The following is a 17954-nucleotide window of genomic DNA, read 5'->3' as shown; positions in this document are numbered from 1 at the left end:
TCCTTGTCTTTATTGAACATGACTGGAGACTTGTTAGCTGAAAGAGATCGCTGACAGTGTCTGTGACGTGACTGATCTGCCACAATGAACACAATGCCTCAGAGTTAATGAGTACATTCTATTGTATTATTTCCAATTATAAGCTTTTCAATGCAGGAGTAAGAAATAGAAGCTTATTAGTACATTTTCATTTTAGTGACTGTTTACTGATTTGCCAGAGAGAAGACAGTCATCTATGAAAATACATTTTTTAAATTTATCTAAAAAGGAGTTGTTAAATAACAATGTCACAGTTAAATCATGAAAACAATATATCTCAGCAGGAGATATTAGATATAGATCTCAAAGAATAGCTTGATCTCTTGGGACAGGCTATTTCAGAAGGACACTCAGTATAGTAGCTGCTTTTGTCCCCCAGTTTTAACTTAATCTTGAATGTAACCTTAAATAAGAATCATATCACTGTTTTGCTTAAAAAGCTGTCAATATTTGTTGCGTGGATCAACTATTGATGAATTAATTAATTCTTGGAAATCTAATTTGTTAATTTGTTTGTGTACAATTCAAGATCATCCTGTATTACAAGAGGTCATTTGAAGAAAGTAATCATTTAGTGACCTCTGCTGGTGAAGGTGTAGTATTACAGTCTGTGCAATTGAAGAAGTATTTATTGATATGATTGATTACATGAATAGTTTCTTGATGTACTGCACATGTTATCTCTATACTGTGAAGTAGATTATAACAAAGGTACCCCAACCCCACACAAGTTTCTGGATGCAGAATCCAGAGACACACAGACATCATTTCTTACTCATCACAACTACTATTATTATATACTAACATTACATTCACCCATTATTTATGTATTATGTTTTGCACATAGTTCATCACATACACTGTATATACATGACTCTTACTTTCCACTAGATAGCAGCATTGAGAAGAAAAAGAAGACATGTCACAGAGCAGACTTGTAACTGCACTTGTAAAATGCATCACTGGAAACGCCTCTTTAAAGTGTTTTACAGAAATGTTTCTTACGGTTTGATTTTCTGAACTACTGATAATGGTAGGCTTGTTCTACCATGGACAAGTGGAAAAGTGTTGCTGCCCAACAAAGCAAAATTACTTTGGGTTGAGAGCTCAAAGGATTCTAATAGACAAGAGCCACCCCAACCACAGTCTGTACACCCTATCTTATACCACACCAACAGACAACTGGCTTCATTCCTCTGGCTGTGAGGCTTCTGAACTCCACCACATCCTCTGCATCCCTTATATTTATTGCACAATGAAATTTACATTGAAATATTCTGTTGCACTATAACTTGTATATTACATTTATTTTGCACATATTGTAAAAACTGGGTATTTACAGTCTATAAATATTATTTTTCCTTTTTAATTTCTTCTTGAGTGCTACTTTTTTTTTTAGTTTGTTCTATTTTGTGGCTAAATGTATTGTTTTTTTCTATTCTAATTTAAAATGTTTTAATATTTGTCAATACATGTGTAGTATGGAGGGGGCTACAACAGATTTCATTGTGCAATTCTGCACTGTATAATGACAGTTAAAATGAACCTTGCACCTTTTTGACATCTGTTTTACCATTAAGTTAGTATGTCATAGCAAAGTATCATTTCTGTCAAAACAGCACATAAAATTTGCTTCAACTACAAAAAAGGAGCTAAAAACCAGTAACCACCATCATACCTACTGCACTGTGCCACAGCCAACTACACAGCTAAAACAAGAGAACTATATAAATTCAAAACTAGCTGATGAGATAGCCAGAGGTTAGTCTTAGCTAAAGCTAAATTTGTTATCCAATTAAACTGAGGCAGCAGCATCAAAACATGATGAAGAAAAAGAACAGTTAACTAGTTCTGCTAAAATGTAACTAACATTGGCTTAGCTCAGCAGAGTATCAGTAACTGTCCTCTCCACAGGAATTTGACTCCACAGGAATTCATGCATTTTGAATCCTTAAATTGCCTAATTAAATCACATATTAAAATATATAAAATTGTAGATTCATTTTTCTATTCATTTCAGTATAAATTTTAAAAGTAGAAAAAATGTGAAAAACAACAATGGAAGAATCTTTATTTTACCAATGTGTTTCGATGCAGGGCCTTCATAAGGCTTAGTTACAGAATATGGCTGAATTTTGTTTTTATCCAATGAGAGCAATTTAAAAATAAAAGTACACAACAAAATGAAAGGTGAAAAGCAGAAAACATACCCATCACAAAAATGGGGATAGAATTTAAAACCTGGGTGCTAATAAACAGCTAATATAGTTAAACACTACAAAATTACGAAAACTCTGATGCTAAAATTAGCTTTTTAAGATTGTAAAATCAGGAAGCCTTTTTACATTTCCTAAGGAAGTTCATGTCACTCCCTCTGGGCCCATATTGACCTTATTAAGACTAATAAAGGAACACACCAATGAATGTTTGTCCTTCGAAAAATGTCTGGCTTCTGGGTGTTTTATGTTTCCCCTTTTCTGTGAGTGTGATAACATTTTTGCTCTACAGGTGATTCAGCCTTCTTGAAGAGTATATTATTTTTTACACATTCTGTATATCAGCCTGGTATATCAGTGTATAGTGTATATCAGTACACTAGTTGCTGTCCACCAGTGTTAGTATTTTTCTTGATATTTGGTCACATTATGCACCCAAACATTTTCCAAATAATGACACTTAGTCTTGTGACACATGGTCTTTTCTTTTCATATCACACAATAAAAGTATGTATTTTGTAAATTGTATGTAAATTTCCCCCGTGTCAGTCGTAGGCTAGTCTATGGCTGCCACTTAGATACTTCTGGGTCACTTCACTCAATTAGGAAACTTCCTAAGCAAAAAAGACTATGGGCACGTCTCAAGTCTCTTATTTTATGTCTCCTTGCTCCTCACTCCTTGTCTGAACCAGAAGTTCACATGGGCACTGTGATACACTAATAAAGGTGCACAGTTATCACCGCTAGAGCAGCTGTTTCCTCTCTGCAGCCTGTTACCTGTTTAACAAACACCTAAATAAAAACCTGCATTCTGTATTTATACTGTGTCCTGCTCAGAGGCACAGGAACCATTTCTACTCGCAGAATGCGTTTATACTATTTATTTATTTATTTATATTGATTATTCGCATCTGTATTTTTTGATAATCCTGACCGTGAAGTCATTATTCGGTAACTCAGAATATAATCAGGGTGTCTTCTGAACACTGGAAAATATGTATTTGGCTTAATGTTTCAGGGAAAATGGAAATTATGTAACTCATATCAAACCCGACGCTCAGGAATTTTCAGCCTCACATGTGACTGAATGGAAATGACAATAAAGGATGTAAAATATGAATGTGTTTAACTGTTATTATGGATAAAATTAAAGTCAGGAAGAGTCTGTCTGTCAGCAAGAAACAGTTTGATGGAGGAAATAACATCATGAAAAGAAAAATCTTTCTAATAAATGAAGAAAGTTGTTTATGGTTCTTTTGTTGATCAGACCAACAATTAACAGATTTTTAACTATATGATGAATCAGAAAATAAAACATAAATTTGGGAATGATACACTTAAATTTAATCTGTAATCTGTCTCCACTTGGGTATGAAACTGCAGTGATGTATCAGATCAGTCTGATCAGCTGCAGCATCCAGTCAATAACTGATATCCAATAAGGGGGCATGTCGGCCGGTAAAAGACTTCCATGGAGGCTGCTCTCGTGTTTCCTCGCTCTTCAGAGATCGGAGCAGAATAAGAGACTTGGGACGCCTGTCAAAATGGGGCATCAGGAACAACTTCTGGTTCAGGCGAGGAGCGAGGAGACATAAAATAAGAGACTTGAGACGTGCCCATAGTCTTTTTTGCTTAGGAAGTTTCCTTATTGAGTGAAGTGAACCGGAAGTATCTATGTGGCAGCCATGATAAGAGCCGGTCGAATTCTCTAACTGATAAGGAAAGGTGCTTCAATACTTCCTTTCTAATCTCCTTTAGCACACGGTACACTTGACTATCCTCTACGAAAGGAAAGGAGATAATTCCGTCCCACAATTCTTTGCGGCAGCAACACTTAAAGTGACCAAGCGATGCACCATTCATAAACTCAAACAATTAAACCCACATTACACATCCACAGCAGTCCGTGTACCCTCCGTCCAAAGCTGTGTTCAACTTATTTGATAAACAAATATACAATGCATTATTTTGTTATTCTGTTTTTCGTGTAAATTAAATTAAATGGAAATTCACATGCCTTTCCCGTTTTCGTCCTCAAATCAGAAGAGAAACAATACCAAAACCAGTAAACAACTTGTTTTTCGCTTTTGTTGTTATATCTATAATATCTGCCCCCACTGCATCTCAAAACAGTGTCATTGGCTATGCCCATAGCCTAGACAGACAGACAGACAGACAGACAGACAGACAGACAGACAGATAGATAGATAGATAGATAGATAGATAGATAGATAGACAGATAATCAATGAAGTTGCTGCTGTGCCTCATGCATAAATACTCACAGCATATCTCTTAATGGGGAAACACACTTATAGTTTCTGCTTCAGGGCGGGTGTGATGCTGTAGGTATTTAATAACCTCATGTAGATATTTTTCAATGTTAAAGTCTTTTTTATGTCGCCATGTTCTCTTTTTATGTTTTGATCCTTCCATTGTAGCTCAACTGGGAAACACTCAATCAACATTAATGAACATCAGTTCCTGACTGGTCCTGTTGGCATGTCTGGAGATTTAAATAATCAAGTTACTCTGCTTCCCACTTTTTGTTTCCTTGTACAGTATTTCCCTGTTGAGCTGTAGTGGAAGGATCATAACAAAAAGATAAAATATGGTACTAAAACGACTGTAAGATTGAAAGATATCTGCTTGAGTTTATTAAATGATAAACTCAAGCAGATGAAACGATAAGTGTGTTTCCCTATTAAGAGAGACACTGTGCACATTTATGCATGAGGCACAGCAGCGTAACTTCATTCTATCTATCTAGGCTATGAGCATAGCCAATGACAAGGTTTTGAGATGCAGTAGAGGCAGGTCATTGATGACGTCAAATAAGCACTGCTGTCAACTGAGAACTGATGACACATCAATATGGACATCCTCTGTGATGTCACATAGCCGTCATGACGAACATAAGATGAAATGAAAGAGTAAAATAAACATCTGAAACTCAAATTCATTGATAAATAGAATATTTCTCACAACAACAGGTGGAGTTAAGGGAAGCTTGATTGATGCCAATCACAACAGCTCCTCTCATAAGCAGCAGGCAGTTTAATGAGCCAAGAGCTCCGGAGAAAACTCTTCTTCCCAAGATAAAAAAAAATATACACTTCCCTAAATATGAGCACACCGAATATTAACAGACAGCACCCACATTTATACAGTATGCCAAATATGCTTTGGAGGTAAGATTTGAATTTCGGTTGCAGGAGACACTGAAATTCCTGTCACCACGTGCAGTGTGCACATTGTTAGCAGAAAATTAGCATATAATGTACAAAATATTACATGAAACCAGCAGGTTCTTGTAAATATTCCTTTTACACAAGTAATCAACTTTAAATCATTCCCAAATTGTGTCAGTAATGTTACTAGGCTGTATGATCTGTAAACGGTGTAACTTAGGAAAAAATTGTCATAGAGTTAATATTGGATCATGAGGATGTCTTGTCATACTATGGGAAAACTGATGTCCTCCTGAGTGATGTATATCTCAGCAAAGGAGCAATTATGTGTTCTGATGTCAATTGTAATGGACATTTCTCACCCCAAAGCCCTCTGTGCTATGTGTGATGGTATTGTGGGAGCTGTGTATGAGGCCGGAAGATAATACTTTGCTTACTTCTTCCACCAGCGTAAAAACTTGTGTTATAGTATACAACAAAATAGTTATAACACAATATAGGCTAGTTTTAGTGTTATAGTGATGTGTGTCTGTGGTGCTGCATTGATTGGTGCGATTGATAGTAAGTGCTCCTCTTCTCCAGATGGAGGCAGTGTGGGCCAGACTAAGCAGCATTGCTTTCTGAGGTTTCTTCCTGGAACATGAAGCTGTCACAGCTGTTTGTTGTAAAGTGTGCAGAGTGTAAAAAGACTGGGTCCCGCTGTATCGCTCAGGCTGCACTACAGCGTCTATTCACAGGCGCCATCCAACTACTGAGCGGCACGGGGGCTTTGACCTGCTCCGTTTCCCACCTGGGCCGGTGCACCCCTCCTCAGACCACCTGGTGGTCCCGAGCTCCCCCAGGAGCACCATATCCATACCCAACTTAGCGCCGACACCCGATCCACATAGTCCGCTGCAGTTCAGAGCTCCTGAGCTCAAGCCGTCCTCCAGCCTCAGCCTCCAGGTAACTTGGATTACAGGCGCGCGCCACCGCACCCGGGCAGAGACACCTGATTCATCGCAGTTTTGGGATTTAACAAAAGTCATGTCGCCAACAAGCACGTTCCAGCGCCATCTAGCTTCCAAAATGCCAACTACAGTGTTGAAGGTTCATCAAACAGGTCAACACTTTCCCAAAGATCACTCACTGATAATGTCTCATGTTTTGAATAAAGATACATAGTTGTATAACATATGGCCAATTGCTGTTTTAATCTATGCTCATTATCAATTTATTCATATCATCCTATATACATACAGACGCTTGACAAATTCAAGGAAAAGCTGGTCCAGGTCTGAATGCTTGACCCCTACAGTGAGGGGATCTGGTGGCTCTGTTATGCTGTGGGGGGCATTTTGCTGGCATGGTTTGGGTCCACTTGTCCACTCAGAGGGAAGAGTCACTGCAAATCAACACAAAGTTGTTCTGAGTCATCACCTTTATCCTATGATGAAACATTTCTATCCTGATGTGAGTGGTCTCTTTCAGGATGACAATGCCCCAATTTATATGTTCAAAAGGGTTCACTGAATGTTTTGACGAGTATGAAAATGATGTGAGTCATAGTCTATACTATGGCCCTCGCAGTGACCAGATCTCAACCCAAATTCAACACCTATGAGAACTTTTGGACTGACGTGTTAGACAGCGCTCTCCACCACCATCAAAACAACAAATGAGGGAGTATCGTTTTGAAGAATGGTATAACTGACTTTTATTAAAAATAAACAAATAAATAAAAGTTGTGATTTTTTTCTTTTCATTTGAATGTATGTGATGTACATTGTTTGTATTGTATATTTTTTTCCAATGGACTGAGTTTGACAAGAAAGTTGACATAACATAATATAAACGTGGTCAGGACATGGATAACTGATATGCAGATGAGAATAGAAGCCACCTTAATGCAGAAATGACAGAGGTTGTCACTCCGACACAGACCATCAGAAACCTGGATAATGTAAGACTCATACAGGCATATCCTGAACAGGACTAAAAGCAGAACACGTTGTAAGAGGCAAACAGTGGACATGTAAAAGTACTTCATAGCAGTCTGTGTGTTGTTGACACGTTACAGAGCAGTGATGTGAACCCAGTGATGTGGCGAAAATGTCAGTCAAGTGCGCCCCGCGCAGTGCCTCAAATGTACACAAACATGCATAAATATACATAAACGTATATAAATATACATAAACGTACATAAACACACATAAATATACATTAATGTATATAAATATACATACGTACATAAATGTATGCATGCAGTGAAGAAATAAAAGAAAAATTTTAAAAAAAGAAGCGGCATATATACAGGTTCTGAAGCACCCAGGGCCTCCCATACCAGCACGACAGACTGGGCCAGGTCTATGCACTGGCAGGGCCCCAAAGCGTCATGCACCGCCAGCTTGAGCTCAGCCATGCTTGACACCTGGTGGCTATCGAGGACTCCCTTCAGCTGCAGACGTGGGCCGAGGCGTGGGCTGCCATGGTGCTGCAGTGCATCAGAGCCTCCACGTCTCCTGTCAGGGTGTGTGGAATGGAGATTGATGGCAGGAGGGGGTCCTATTTACAAACTCGGGTCAAAGCCTTCAAGCTGTCATTCATGACGTCAAATAAGCACTGCTGTCAACTGAGAACTGATGGGACATCATTATGGACATCCTCTGTGGTGTCACATAGCCCTGGCATGATAGATGACGTCACCACAAACATTCAATAAAACAAACAAGGAGGATGTCCATATTGATGTGTCATCAGTTCTCATTTGACAGCAGTGGTCATTTGACGTCATCCATAACGCCATCAAGGCTCAGACCTTAGATTGTGAACAGGAACTCCTCCAGTCATCTGGCTGCTAACGAGGAGTCTCCTCCATGCTTCTCGTTACCTCCAGGTGAAGCCGCTGAGTTTAATCTGTCGGTGACACCTGGGGGCCCTACCAGCGCGCAGACCTGGCCAACTCTGTTTAATCGCTGCTGGTACGGGAGGCTCTGGCTCCATCCCAGATAGCAAAAATGATATGGCCCAGATCCAGCCCAGAGCCTCCATAAGTTGTGGGCCAGATCTGTAAAATGGACCCGGGATGGTGTCCTTTGGCACAACGGGCCAATAACGGTGTGGATCCGTTTTTTCACTTCTGGGCCGGCACTGGGCCAGCTCCAGAACGGATGAGATTATTTTGTAGTCATTTGTCCGTAGGTGGGCCAGATCTGGTTCAGTTCTGTACTGGTTCCGGCCCAGAGCTTCCATAAGTTCTGGGCCAGATCTGTAAAATGGACCCGGGCCGGCGTCCTTTCTTATCTGGGCCGGTACTCGGACAGCTCCAGATCGGATCACTTTCTAGCCATTTTGTTCAAATATTTGCTGTATCTGAATTAGTTCTGGGCTAACCTTTATCTTTTCCATAACTAAATTCAAATTTAAAAAAGTATCTCAGGATATAAATTTCTAGAACTATAGTTGCATCATCATAACTGGTTGTTAAAAAATAAAAAAAACAGAAATCATAAGTTACGACAGGAGATGCTGCTTTGCTGATCGTTCACTGTACACTCATCAGTCAAAATCTGTAATGAAGTGTACTCTACTCACGGTGGATTAACCCCAGAAAAAAGTGAATGAAGCGTGACATGACATCAAATTGGGTTTACCTGTGCATGTTGAGTGTAAACTGAGTGCCCCCTACAATTTATCAACACACCCTCCCAGCAGTGTGGGACATCTTTAGTGCTGCTACTGTAATTAAAATTTCCATCTGCTGTGTCAGACTGTATGCCAAACAAACGCTATTCTAAAATAAATTTAGATTTAAGTTTTTGCATTTTCAAGTACATTGCTTTTCATTTTGACTGGGGCCACAACAGCTGATTATTTTCATTATGGAGTACTCAACTGAGTAGATTTGATTTTTTAATTGTTGACCCAATGAAAAGCAATGCATTTAAAATGGGACAAGAAGATAAAAAATAGTGTATTTATGTCATATGACAATAGCGTATGGCATATGAAGAAGAGACGAAGTCCTTTTAAACCTGTAATTTAGAGTGTAACAGAAGTAAGTATAAAAACTGACCTTTGACACACCAAAGCACACTGGGAAGAACTAATGTAGTTGTCAGGGACCAAGCAGTAAGGCTCAAGAACACCAGGTGTGTAGCATAAAACATTGTTATTTATTTACAATTTAATTTAATCTTAAAATTCAAATTCAAAATACAAAGATCACTCGAGAAAAGTAAAACAGCATAATGAACTCAACCGGGTTGGCAGGAATAAACAATTAACTAACAACCTTAACCTTAATAGCAACAAAGATTTGAACCAACATTATTCACAACCAAACTAACTGTGACCCCCACCCCCCCCCCCCAAAAAAACAAACAAAAAAAACAACAAAACTTAAAATAATTAAGTTTAACTGAATCCCAAACATATCTCCACCCATGTGACCTCTCCCACTGCCTGCTGTCACTTCCACTTCCTCATGCCACTTCTTTAGCTGGATCCATGAAAAACAAAAAGTTAGAACATAATTTAAAGCAAGCAAGAAATGACAGAATGTTAACCAAAATGTGCATACAAATTAGCAAACTGTCAAAAAATAAAGTGTGTGCTGTAGGAAAAACAAAAGGCTATGTGTACTGTCATTACTTAAAATGTTTGTATGTTAACAGTGCTAAAAAGAAAACCACTAACACTCAGTATCAGTGTTTAGTGCGGCTGCCACAGTAATCATGAATGCAAAATATACAGTACCTTTATGAAGTCAGCCACTGCTGCTCGGTGGAATGTTGTGATGCCTATAAACAGCCAATAGTGAAGTTAAAAACACACAACATAAGTACTGCTGCAAAAGACTAGCACAATACATTATCTGAAATTTACCGTGGTTAATGTCTCTTTAGCCTTGGCATGGTCTTTGCGGCCACCTCCCCAGTCAGATGCCAAGTTAAACCATCTGATAGCGTATGAGTCGATCTCACTGTCTGGAGCACTGCTAGCAGCTTGGTTGGCTTCCTTACAGCCCCTGTTGAGAGAGAATGTCCATCACATTGTAAGACAGATAAGTCCATTTTCCACTTAGCCCAGCTAATAACCCACTGTTTTGATAGCTGCTTTAGAGGGGTGAAAAAAATTAACAACAACAATTAATTACAGAATTTCCTCAAATAGCACCTCAACTGCAGAGGCTACCCAGCCTTATATTAGTGATAGGCCTTTATTTCTAATTCCCTTTTAGTACGAATCCTCCTTTTTTTCTGATCCACTCCTGTTTGCCTGTTTTAAAGTTTTGTTACTGCATTATGCTGTTACATATAAACTCAAGACTTCCTGTATCCATCTCAAATTAAACACCCTCTAGCATTTCTGTAGACAGCATACCTTCATTTCTTAACATTTAAGGCTTTTATTTTGAAATATTTGCAGGAATGTGTTGTGGAAAATTCAGTGACTTGCATGGTTTTATAACACTTCAGATGAGTAATCCAGAACAAGAAGGTGTTTAAAATAGCATGGTTATATTGTTAAAATTCTTAAATTAAAGCGATAGAAATGAATGTACATTATGCTTAGTTGGCATGCACATTATATGAGTCATTCTACCAAACAGGTGCCATTTGTGTCTGCAATGTTTGATGAGGTGCATAACAAGATATATGAGAAAATGCTATTCTTAAAGAGTAACACATTATTTCTTGGTAAGTTTTTATTAGTACAGGGCCATTTTCACATGTCTGGATTGACCAACATGACATTTACATCTAAAATATCACCAAATAAATGTTATATTTTTATCAAACCTTTATTATTTTAAGGAGTATGTGTGTGTCACTACATAAAATATATTTATTCAAAATAAAAACATTATTTTTTGTAAAAAATTTATGATTTGTGTGTGTTCCTCAGTTTGACTTACCACCCCGTCACACTCACCGGTTTTGGCTATAAATACTGTACTGTTGCTATAAGTGACATCACAAAGAGGAAGTGACATAATTTAAGCCTTTGGAGCAGCCAGAGACATGGTCTGTAAAGCTCAACCTTACCACCCCGTCACGCAAAATAGATAGGGATAGATAATTTTTTTACACTATTAATGCAAAGAAAATGATATTTCAAATCAATCACTCACTTGCTCTCTCACTATCTCTGAATCACTCACTAATCTCACTCACTCACTCACTATCTTTGACTCACTCACTCACCAAATTATGTCCAATTATCTAATACTGTAGTTTCAAAACATATAAAATAAAAGTCTTAATTATATCCCAATTACATGCAACCTCTCTTACCTAACATTAAAGAGTTTTTATTTTCTTATTCTTGTCCAAATGTGTTATTAAGTATTTGTGTTTAAAGAATAACGTTACATTTCAGGACAGGTCTGTCTCCAGAATTAATAAAAGTTTCTATTATCAGATGAAGGCTAAAACCAACAGATCACATAGAGAGACAGTTTGTCCGTACCATCCCGTAACAGTGAACCACCCTGTCACAGGGTCATTTTGAATAACATTATTGTTTTGTGGACTAATCAAATGATTATAACTTTTATTTGAAATTTTGAAGTGAATTAGTATTTTTGGTAAAAACAATGAGGCCATTGACATGTCGAATTCATAATTTAAGATTAAGAATCTAAAAATGAAAAAAACTTTCTATTGATGATATCCTAAAAAAGGACATTTTACTTGCAGGAAAACATTAGATTTTTAAAATTCATTTCATGTGTTATTATTCAACTGGTGTACATATTGTCCATGACAGGGTGGTACAAGAATGGCTCCCATGTTTCAATAAAAAGGATCATATTAATAAGGATTTTATGCCTGAGGTGGAAAAATATTTTTTCTTGGAGGATTAACATGTCTTTTATGTTGTGGATTTAAAAAAAATTTTTGCTGTTGATAAAAATTTTAAAAATTGCAAAGTGGAAATGGCACCTGTTTTGTAGAATGACCCATATGATAGGCACCAAAAGTTTATCCATCCTTGTTATTATCCCTGGCCTGTATTTGGGGCCAACCTTTATTTGTTTCTGTCGACCATGCCACCAGCCATTATTTGAGGAAATACGGTAATTTTTATTAAAAATTTAATAGACCATAATACAATTAACAGACAAGTAGGAGACATGCAGTGTAACAGCAGGAAATTGAACTGTGTTTTCTGTGTTTTTGTTGTAGTACCGGGTTAGAGGGCATGCTTTTAGCAACATCAAATAAGAAGTCAAAAACCTAATTATTTAGAATTTTATTTGGTCAATACTAACAGAGTGATAGTACAAGCAGTACTATATAGGCTAGTTAAGCCTCAGGCTAGTTAAGGCTAGCGTTAGCAGTTAGAGCAACTTCAAAAGCACCCCTGCCAACTACTCCCAGTTACAGGCAGACCTAATTCAGATGAATGACACTAACACTGGCAACAAGGTAAAAAATTCCCACTCAACAGCACTTCAGTGACAAATTCATTCTCCTCGACTTGCATCCCTTACATCAGCACTGTTGTGAATTAAAAAAAACTGTGTTTTGTCCTCTTCTACGAGCAATGGCCACACTGTATTCTACAATACTTACTGATCAACAGACTTCTTGTGCCCATTTCTTTGAAGCACTTTTTCCCATTGACCCCTGATAAGCGGGCCCTCCGCCTGACTCCAGAGCTTGTTAATGGAGGTTGCCTCCTTTTCATCTTGTCTCTAAAAAAGATTATTTGACAAAAAAGAACCAATAGTGACTAATAGTAAAAATATTTGTTGACATTCACCAACATATTGAATCTGATATCACCTCCAGAATTACAGTATTGTCTACAGACCAATATGATTATGCCAAAAAAATATTTTACTGTAAGGTCCCCTACAACAAGCTTTTGAAAATGAACTGAAGATTCAAATAAGTGATCAAAAAAAATATGGAAAAAGTAAAAAAGCTCTACAATATACAACCAATATGTAACTTATAGACCTCTAGTTTCACATTGGTCTCATGTGGTCTGATGGTAAGCTAGACAGTTTTCCAAAAATAAAGACCTTTAAGGCTGCTTATATTTGACATGTTTTAAAATATTTGTATGAAACAAATATTCGTTAAAAACAAAACCAAAAACAAACAAACAAAGAAAACACTATTTGTGCTTTGCCGAATAATGTATTTTTATTTGGGCACACCCCTACACCCTATCCCAAGGCTAACTCAGAACTAAGACCCATGGTAACAGACTAGTGTTTCCATGGTAACAATCAGTGACAACTTCTGACCAGTGGCACCACATGACAAAAAAGAGGAAAATATGTGTCATAAATTTTGGTTTGTTAACATTTTTGTGAAGTGACCAATGAGGAGGGAAAGAGTTTTTAGAGAGTTTAGTAACCTGTTGGAAATATACAGCAGTGTGGACATCATCAGTCATTTTCATTTGAAAACTATCCTGAGTCTGGCGAGTTGGAAGAGGTTCTGATCCCTGCCACATTAAGAAGCCACAGCAGCTCACCTCTGCTACGGATTTACACTGCCTTGAGACTTTATGCTACTGTAAGTTTTTTGTATTGTTGCAATCTTCACAGAATTTTCACAGTCAATTGTCCTTGTAACTTTAAATTCTTCCAGAAGACAAATATTTTCTACTGGAGTGAACAGAGCTGAGTGGTTTGACAGGGTTGCTCAATAATCAGTCATGTTATTTAGTTTCAAAAAAGTCTAAATTTACCCAGATTCAATAGCAAATTAGTCCATCTTAAAACAATTAAGAACTAGACAGCTTTGTGCAACATATGAATTTAGAAGTCTATCTGAAGTGTGACTATTAGTTTGCTCTAAGCCATAGTCAAACTATTTGTTTGTGAAACCAACCCCAAATGGTTGTATGTGCAAAGCTGGCAGAAACAAGACAAAAGGTGGGGCAAATTAAAAAGAACAAGCTACCTCTACCAGCTATCTCAGTGTACTAATATATCATGAACCTCATCACAGTTTTACATAACTTAATCTGTAAAATTTCACTAACCCCTGACAGACATGTGACAGAAAACACTTGGTAATAAAAAGCTTAGCCTAAATATGAAATTTGTTATTTGTTACCAACTCCATTCAAATTTCAAAATACTCATTATTGCACACTATTTAACTCTACTTGAGCTCATAAAGATGACGTGTAGTTTGTGAATTATATAATGTATTAATGTCCACGGAGGCCCATTCAGTCCCATTGTATTTATAACAGCACCTGTATACAGTACAAACTCCATTCAAATTTCAAAATGCTCAGTATTGCACACCGATCAACTGTACTTAAGCTTAAAATGTCATGTACTGTAAGTTTATGAGTAACATAATGCATTTACACTGTGTTCACATCAGAATCGCCACACGCAGGTTACTGCTGTGAAACCAGTGGCCATGAAGTTCAATTTTTGTTCAGTCTGTGCCAGAGCAATTCAACACAACACCACGAACAAATTGACTAACGTTACAAGTACAGAGGTGAGTGAACCTCTCTCTTAGCTAGTCACAACAACTAAATGAACAACCAAATACAATATGCTTTTCAGTGGTAATACATATTGCAGCGCATTACACAACTTATTACACAGCGATCATACAATGAATTACAGCTAACTTAAGATGAAATTTTTAACTTCTTTACGTTACTTATCCAATAAGATTACAAAACTTTAACTAACTTATAGCCTGGATTTGAAAATTACTGTAATGATGGGGAAATCAAAGCAGGAAAAAAAAAAAAACTTCTGGGGGAACCTGAACCTGAAATAGAGACAGGTTGTGCTGTCAAATGGTGCTGTTTCAAACTAGCGTTAGCAGTTTGCCTTAAGGTTAACCGTTAGCCTATATGCTACTGGCTACATTCCTATGAGCAGCTAACGTAACGTTAACAGATAGTAAGATGCGGATGAAAAGCAAGTTGTGGGCAACATTGGTTGTAACATCACTAATAACAAACACAGAGTTGTTTATTCATTATTAATTCTAACTAACTTAGCTAGTTAAGTAAGCTAGCCCGGCTAAAAAGCTAGCCGTTGCCGATATAATATTATTAGCAAGCTTAAATGGGAAGTCAAAACCTTCTGAAATTATGTTTAGAAGCATTAAACCACTTTAAATACTGTTTTGCCACAACATTGTTCGCCTTACGATTATAAATAATTTTCCAGGGCTGGAGGAAAAGCCGCCAACGGTCTCCTGCTTCTCCCTGGTCTGGTCTGATACGACTGAACAAAAGGAAACAGAAAAAAAAAATCGTGTGCTCGTTTCTATGGTTCTGGCCCGTAACTACTTTGACTCTGCTGACTGATTGCGAATCTGATTGACACGCCCACTCGTCAGCCTGTATACGGTCCGTATCTGACACGGGGATGTAAAACAGGTGAGACTGTAACATGGATCTGCCGGTTTGGAGGCGGACCCGGTCCAGAGTCAGTTGCTATCTGGGATGGGAGATTCAGAGCCTGAATATTTGCTATTTCCTTCTTTCATCCGCTTCTTTTTTTCTCCACAGGTTGTCCAGTTGTCCAGTTGCGGTTCAGGTGCGCCCGGCCAGATTTCCATGAATCCACTAAAGTGCGCTGGGCACGTCCCAACGCACTGAACAGGGCGCACTTGATTGAGATTTTCGCCACATCAGTCTTTAACTTGTCAATGGCACACCACCTGTTATTGAGTATGTAACCCACTAGGTGCTACAGGGTAAAGAATAAAGAATATATGGACCAGGGGCTAGGTTCATAATGGGAGGGTTGAAAAGGGAATGGCAGACAAAACAGGTAAATGGAGCCACCAGGAACGTTTCAGGTAAGTTTACTGTACCAAGTTATAAAACATGAACATAAAATGCAGTGCAATTATCATCAATATCTCAAGATTTCACAGTCTTTCAGCAGAACTTAGAGTGTAATGTCCCTTTAATGTCTTTGCCATATCAGTCAGCGCGCTCAAGTCAATGTTTTATGTCAAGTCAGGGGGAAAAATTCAAGTAGTCGGATGTGTGGTGGTCCTACCACACTGATACTTGAGTGGAAGCAAAAAAAGATACCAGGTCCTCTTCTCAGGTCTCGGTTCCTCACTCCTTAGGTTAAGAAGAGATCTCACTGGGGGCTCGCCATCTCCCATCCACAGGGAGAATCCAGATCCAGTTCTCTTGTTCTCAAAAAAACCCAGCCTGCATGAAGACGGGACTGTTATTTTCATGACGTCACTACTTTTCTCTAATGGCCATAGTAATATAATAATTCTCCACACATTACTGTAGCACAATAATGATTAAATGAATTCTCTCTTTTAACTGTACAGTTGTTGTTGTTTTTATCTCAATGTAAGTATTTCCCACATTTTATACATTTTTAATCAACCTTTTAAACATGAATTTAATCAACATGAATTTTAGCTGTTAACCCATGAATTATGATGTTTTAACTTTTAGTTATAAATGAACTTATCCATCAGTTTCATCATACAAGGTATCTCAATATAACTACACACACAGTATCAAAATAAACATCATACCTTACTTCTTCTAAATTATCAGAGCAATAATATTCAGTTTTTAACTCTTAAGATAGTTAACAGAAACAGTGAGCAGCAGTGATAAGCCAAGTTCAAGCGTTTATGGAGCACAGACACGTTTTCTGCCACCTCACACATCAACTCACAGTGTGGCTAATACACTTAGCATGCGCTGGCGCTAATTAGCTCGGCAACTCACCAAGACGATAATGCCAAAAGTACTACTACTCCTGGCTCACGGACCCTCGCACACCTCTGACGTCTTCACAAGACTATTTTATCTCATGGATATGTTAATAATCGCTCTTCTAACTCTCTATTTCTCATCCACTCCGACCGCTGCTGTTTTACCCGCACTGCAACTCACTGACTTCTGCGTAAACAGAGGGTGGGACTTAACTCCCTCTAACCAATCATAAGTTTGCTCTAGTTGATATGACAAATAAGGACTGTGTGTGTAAAATAAGTCATTGACAGATTGATTAACAAATGAAAATTAGATAAATAAGGAAACTATAGAAAAATAAAGATAGAATTGGACCCAATTCCCTACTGGGTTACAAGTACTTTAACACCTACACTGTTTGCCTGTTACAACTTGTCCTGGATTTAGTCCTGTTCGGGACATGTCTGCAAGCAGTCATCTCAGTCAATTGCGCCCCGCGCAGCGCAGATGTACATAAACGTACATAAATCTACATTCACGTACATAAATATACATAAATGTAGATAAATGTATGCATGCAGTGAAGAAAGAAAGCAAGAGGATAGAAAAGAAAAGAAAAGAAAAGAAAAGAAAGAAAAAAAGAAGCAGCAATATATACAGGCTCTGAAGCAACCAGGCTGCCTGAGCCTCCCATACCAGCACGACAGACTAGGCCAGATCTATGCACTGGCAGGGCCCCCCGGTGTCATGCATCGCGAGCTTGAGCTCAGCGGTGCACCGCGAGCTCGAGCTAAGCGGTGGACCGCGAGCTCGAGCTCAGCCATGCATGACACCTGGCGG

General features: G+C 38.1%; 1 long non-coding RNA gene across 3 annotated transcripts; it reads right to left on the bottom strand.

The window, feature by feature from the left end:
• Window positions 1-9562: 9562 nt before the first annotated feature.
• LOC121896084 lies at window positions 9563-17521 on the bottom strand. 3 transcript variants are annotated; one of them, XR_006095916.1, is made up of 6 exons: window positions 17148-17516; window positions 15581-16604; window positions 13007-13128; window positions 10311-10452; window positions 10182-10225; window positions 9623-9924 (listed from the first exon to the last, which is right to left on the bottom strand). It is a non-coding gene; the product is annotated as an uncharacterized LOC121896084 (long non-coding RNA). The 3 variants fall into 3 exon arrangements; XR_006095915.1 differs by having other exon boundaries at window positions 9563-9924; window positions 13007-16604; window positions 17148-17521; XR_006095917.1 differs by lacking the exon at window positions 13007-13128 and having other exon boundaries at window positions 9624-9924; window positions 17148-17513.
• Window positions 17522-17954: the final 433 nt, after the last annotated feature.

Source organism: Thunnus maccoyii, chromosome 4 (assembly GCF_910596095.1).
Source record: "Thunnus maccoyii chromosome 4, fThuMac1.1, whole genome shotgun sequence".
Classification (NCBI taxonomy): domain Eukaryota; kingdom Metazoa; phylum Chordata; class Actinopteri; order Scombriformes; family Scombridae; genus Thunnus; species Thunnus maccoyii.
This window is presented reverse-complemented; position numbering and strand designations above follow the sequence as displayed.